The 6,347-nt window shown below is 38.0% G+C and overlaps 1 non-coding gene across 1 annotated transcript; it reads left to right on the top strand.

The window, feature by feature from the left end:
* The first annotated feature begins 2,172 nt into the window (after positions 1 to 2,172).
* Rnu6-433 (RNA, U6 small nuclear 433) lies at positions 2,173 to 2,279 on the top strand. The gene has a single exon (XR_005504202.1). It is a non-coding gene; the product is annotated as a U6 spliceosomal RNA (small nuclear RNA).
* Positions 2,280 to 6,347: the final 4,068 nt, after the last annotated feature.

Below are 6,347 nucleotides of genomic sequence, written 5' to 3'. Positions count from 1 at the left end.
ACATACACCTGGTAGATGGTGAAAAGCAAAATGACTTTTTTGCAAATAGCGCTCTCTCTTTTCTGATTTGAATATTTGTGTCAAAGCAATGCACAGGCAGAGTTGAAACACATAATACTCTGTAATCCAATTGTTCAGGGCCCAAAGGATTGAAATCTGAAACAGTGTAATACAATAGAAACGCTAAAGTGCTTTTCTTTAAATAATGCAGATCCTCTCAAGTTTTTAGCCTTTCATCGAAGACTGCAGTTTCAAGCAGGTAGACTCAGACTCATGTGGACGTTGCTCCTGTAATGGAGTATTTATTCCTCTAATCCCATCATCTGACATTTCATGGGTTGCTGTGCAGTTTTGGTATTTACTGTATTATTGTAATATCCTCAGGTCAACTATTATGCTTTTATCTGCACACTCTGGTTATTTCAAAGACCACTATCCCCCCTCCATAATATCTACTCCCTGTTTTAGAAACTGAAGACATCCTCATCTCTATACTCTGGTCTTAACCCTCTCTTTCTCTTCAGTCATCTCTGAGCCATCAAATATCTATATGCATTTATTTCATGGCCCCTGCTTAGATTGGTATTTGAATAACTACTTTAAGGATAAATATCTCTGACACCTACTACCTACTCTCTATCAACAAGTAAAGAAAAGATGGATGCTCTTTAAATATATGGGATAATGGGATGCTATCATTTGTAGCAAAGTCCATAAAACTGGAAGACCCTATGCTTAATTAAATAAACCAGACACAAAGGATAAATCCTACATTTTCCCCCATATAGAAGCTAAAAATGTTGACTTTATAGAATTTGAAAGTAGAATTGTGATTATTGGAAGCTAGGAGGGGATAGGAAAGGTAAGGTAGAGGGTAGGTGGGTAGGAGTTAAAAGCAGAGTAAAATTACAAGCAGAATAAATTCTAACATTCTACATCATAGCAAGATGTCTACAGTTCACAGGAAACTTCACTATATGCCATAGCGAGAACTATAAAATAGATGTTCAAAAGGTTAAAACAGACATGAACAATGTCTCAGGGATGGGAATGCCAATCACTATCTTGACCACTGCATACATGCATCAAATTATATTTCAAAATCCCATACATGTGAACAATTAAATTGTCTAAAATATGAGAAATATGTTAAGTATGAAAAGAAAGCTATCAGAAGTCCACATAGAATTAACATCAAGGTAGGTGGCTAAGGAACCCTTTTGTGGTAAAGAACTTTGAAAAAATCCAGAATGAAAAGTTTTGCATATTGACATTAGAATACATTTAGAATATCAATAAAAAGTTTAGATCTATAAGATGACGATTTACATGATTTTGGAGAAGGCTGCCATACATTATTATTAGGCTATGGCAGAGAAACTTTCAATAAATAGTAATATAAGAATATCTAAGTCCTAGGCACTCAGAGTCATTGAGTGCTTATGTAACTTAATGATTGAGTGCATAGGCAACATGCTAACAACCACAGAGCCACCATACAGTGTGTGCTGGCTGGTTAGAGGCTGTTGTTCCTGTAATCATGCCCTTCCCTGCAACAAATATCCCAGTGGCACCCAAATTGCATTCTGTAAAACATTATTTGAAGAGACTGTTTCGTAGACATCAAACAAATGGAAGGACACACTGTTACGAGGTAGACATTATTCTACATCTCTTCTTGGAAATTCCCAATGCACATTAGCACACTGACACATACACATGTGGAATGCATGCAGTTTGATAGCAAATACCAAAGACATAGCATACTTCACTGTGTTTGCATTGCTTAAACTTGGTTTGCTATAGAACAATTATTTCCCCCAACTCCAAGGGTGCTCTGTGTCATCCCATGAAATACTGTCAAAAGCAACTCTGGTTATAAGGCAGGCAGTGTGGTCCAACTCTGCTGTGAAGTTCTAGGTGATAAATGGTTTAGCCTCAGGGACTCAAGGGGCAGTACTGAGCAATGGTTCTCACTAAAAGTCATATAACGATTAACATAGTTCTAATGTAAAATACAAATGTAGGCAGTGAACCAGAGTTTGTGTATTAGCCATAGTCTGTGAGTCATCTCTCCTTAAATAGATGGCGTTGCATTGTGACAGACACATAGGAGGTGATTATCATTAACTAGAAAAAAAAAAGGAAATCACACTTTAGAAGACAAAAGAAGTGCTCGCTTCGGCAGCACATATACTAAGATTGGAACAATACAGAGAAGATTAGCATGGCCCCTGCGCAAGGATGATACGCAAATTCGTGAAGCGTTCCATATTTTTAAGGATAATAAAGGGTAAGCCCAACATAAGGAGGCAAGCGATACCCTAGAAGAAGCAAGAAACTAATCGTCTTGGCAACAAAACAAAGAGAAGAAAAGCACACAAACATAACCTCACATCCAATTATGAATATAACAGGAAGCAATAATCACTATTCCTTAATATCTCTCAACATCAATGGCCTCAACTCCCCAATAAAAAGACATAGATTAACAAACTGGATATGCAACGAGGACCCTGCATTCTGCTGCCTACAGGAAACACACCTCAGAGACAAAGACAGACACTACCTCAGAGTGAAAGGCTGGAAAACAACTTTCCAAGCAAATGGTCAGAAGAAGCAAGCTGGAGTAGCCATTCTAATATCAAATAAAATCAATTTTCAATTAAAAGTCATCAAAAAAGATAAGGAAGGACACTTCATATTCATCAAAGGAAAAATCCACCAAGATGAACTCTCAATCCTAAATATCTATGCCCCAAATACAAGGGCACCTACATACGTAAAAGAAACCTTACTAAAGCTCAAAACACACATTGCACCTCACACAATAATAGTGGGAGATTTCAACACCCCACTCTTATCAATGGACAGATCATGGAAACAGAAATTAAACAGAGACGTAGACAGACTAAGAGAAGTCATGAGCTAAATGGACTTAACAGATATTTATAAAACATTCTATCCTAAAGCAAAAGGATATACCTTCTTCTCAGCTCCTCATGGTATTTTCTCCAAAATTGACCATATAGTTGGTCAAAAAACGGGCCTCAACAGGTACAGAAAGATAGAAATAATTCCATGCATGCTATCAGACCACCACGGCCTAAAACTGGTCTTCAATAACAATAAGGGAAGAATGCCCACATATACGTGGAAATTGAACAATGCTCTACTCAATGATAACCTAGTCAAGGAAGAAATAAAGAAAGAAATTAAAAACTTTTTAGAATTTAATGAAAATGAAGGTACAACATACCCAAACTTATGGGACACAATGAAAGCTGTGCTAAGAGGAAAACTCATAGCGCTGTGTACCTGCAGAAAGAAACAGGAAAGAGCATATGTCAGCAGCTTGACAGCACACCTAAAAGCTCTAGAACAAAAAGAAGCAAATACACCCAGGAGGAGTAGAAGGCAGGAAATGATCAAACTCAGAGCTGAAATCAACCAAGTAGAAACAAAAAGGACCATAGAAAGAATCAACAGAACCAAAAGTTGGTTCTTTGAGAAAATCAACAAGATAGATAAACCCTTAGCCAGACTAACGAGAGGACCCAGAGAGTGCGTCCAAATTAACAAAATCAGAAATGAAAAGGGAGACATAACTACAGATTCAGAGGAAATTCAAAAAATCATCAGATCTTACTATAAAAGCCTATATTCAACAAAACTTGAAAATCTACAGGAAATGGACAATTTCCTAGACACATACCAGGTACCGAAGTTAAATCAGGAACAGATAAACCAGTTAAACAACCCCATAACTCCTAAGGAAATAGAAGCAGTCATTAAAGGTCTCCCAACCAAAAAGAGCCCAGGTCCAGACGGGTTTAGTGCAGAATTCTATCAAACCTTCATAGAAGACCTCATACCAATATTATCCAAACTATTCCACAAAATTGAAACAGATGGATCACTCCCGAATTCCTTCTATGAAGCCACAATTACTCTTATACCTAAACCACACAAAGACACAACAAAGAAAGAGAACTTCAGACCAATTTCCCTTATGAATATCGACGCAAAAATACTCAATAAAATTCTGGCAAACGGAATCCAAGAGCACATCAAAACAATCATCCACCATGATCAAGTAGGCTTCATCCCAGGCATGCAGGGATGGTTTAATATACGGAAAACCATCAACGTGATCCATTATATAAACAAACTGAAAGAACAAAACCACATGATCATTTCATTAGATGCTGAGAAAGCATTTGACAAAATTCAACACCCCTTCATGATAAAAGTCCTGGAAAGAATAGGAATTCAAGGCCCATACCTAAACATAGTAAAAGCCATATACAGCAAACCAGTTACTAACATTAAACTAAATGGAGAGAAACTTGAAGCAATCCCACTAAAATCAGGGACTAGACAAGGCTGCCCACTCTCTCCCTACTTATTCAATATAGTTCTTGAAGTTCTAGCCAGAGCAATCAGACAACAAAAGGAGGTCAAGGGGATACAGATCGGAAAAGAAGAAGTCAAAATATCACTATTTGCAGATGATATGATAGTATATTTAAGTGATCCCAAAAGTTCCACCAGAGAACTACTAAAGCTGATAAACAACTTCAGCAAAGTGGCTGGGTATAAAATTAACTCAAACAAATCAGTAGCCTTCCTCTACACAAAAGAGAAACAAGCCGAGAAAGAAATTAGGGAAACGACACCCTTCATAATAGACCCAAATAATATAAAGTACCTCGGTGTGACTTTAACCAAGCAAGTAAAAGATCTGTACAATAAGAACTTCAAGACACTGAGGAAAGAAATTGAAGAAGACCTCAGAAGATGGAAAGATCTCCCATGCTCATGGATTGGCAGGATTAATATAGTAAAAATGGCCATTTTACCAAAAGCAATCTACAGATTCAATGCAATGCCCATCAAAATACCAATCCAATTCTTCAAAGAGTTAGACAGAACAATTTGCAAATTCATCTGGAATAACAAAAAACCCAGGATAGCTAAAGCTATCCTCAACAATAAAAGGACTTCAGGGGGAATCACTATCCCTGAACTCAAGCAGTATTACAGAGCAATAGTGATAAAAACTGCATGGTATTGGTACAGAGACAGACAGATAGACCAATGGAATATAATTGAAGACCCAGAAATGAACCCACACACCTATGGTCACTTGATTTTTGACAAAGGAGCCAAAACCATCCAATGGAAAAAAGATAGCATTTTCAGCAAATGGTGCTGGTTCAACTGGAGGTCAACATGTAGAAGAATGCAGATTGATCCATGCTTATCACCCTGTACAAAGCTTAAGTCCAAGTGGATCAAGGACCTCCACATCAAACCTGATACACTCAAACTAATAGAAGAAAAACTAGGGAAGCATCTGGAACACATGGGCACTGGAAAAAATTTCCTGAACAAAACACCAATGGCTTATGCTCTAAGATCAAGAATCGACAAATGGGATCTCATAAAACTGCAAAGCTTCTGTAAGGCAAAGGACACTGGTTAGGACAAATCGGCAACCAACAGATCGGGAAAAGATCTTTACCAATCCTACAACAGATAGAGGCCTTATATCCAAAATATACAAAGAACTCAAGAAGTTAGACTGCAGGGAGACAAATTACCCTATTAAAAAAATGGGGTTCAGAGCTAAACAAAGAATTCACAGCTGAGGAATGCCGAATGGCTGAGAAACACCTAAAGAAATGTTCAACATCTTTAGTCATAAGGGAAATGCAAATCAAAACAACCCTGAGATTTCACCTCACACCAGTGAGAATGGCTAAGATCAAAAACTCAGGGGACAGCAGATGCTGGCGAGGATGCAGAGAAAGAGGAACACTCTTCCATTGTTGGTGGGGTTGCAGACTGGTACAACCATTCTGGAAATCAGTCTGGAGGTTCCTCAGAAAATTGGACATTGAACTGCCTGAGGATCCAGCTATACCTCTCTTGGGCATATACCCAAAAGATGCCCCAACATATATAAAAGACACGTGCTCCACTATGTTCATCGCAGCCTTATTTATAATAGCCAGAAGCTGGAAAGAACCCAGATGCCCTTCAACAGAGGAATGGATACAGAAAATGTGGTACATCTACACAATGGAATATTACTCAGCTATCAAAAACAATGGCTTTATGAAATTCGTAGGCAAATGGTTGGAACTGGAAAATATCATCCTGAGTGAGCTAACCCAAACACAGAAAGACATACATGGTATGCAATCACTGATAAGTGGCTATTAGCCCAAATGCTTGAATTACCCTAGATGCCTAGAACAAATGAAACTCAAGACGGATGATCAAAATGTGAATGCTTCACTCCTTCTCTAAAAGGGGAACAAGAATACCCTTGGCAGGGA

Source organism: Rattus norvegicus, chromosome 4 (genome assembly GCF_036323735.1).
Source record: "Rattus norvegicus strain BN/NHsdMcwi chromosome 4, GRCr8, whole genome shotgun sequence".
Classification (NCBI taxonomy): domain Eukaryota; kingdom Metazoa; phylum Chordata; class Mammalia; order Rodentia; family Muridae; genus Rattus; species Rattus norvegicus.
The sequence above is the reverse complement of the archived record's forward strand: the minus strand, read 5'-3'. Positions and strand labels throughout refer to the sequence as shown.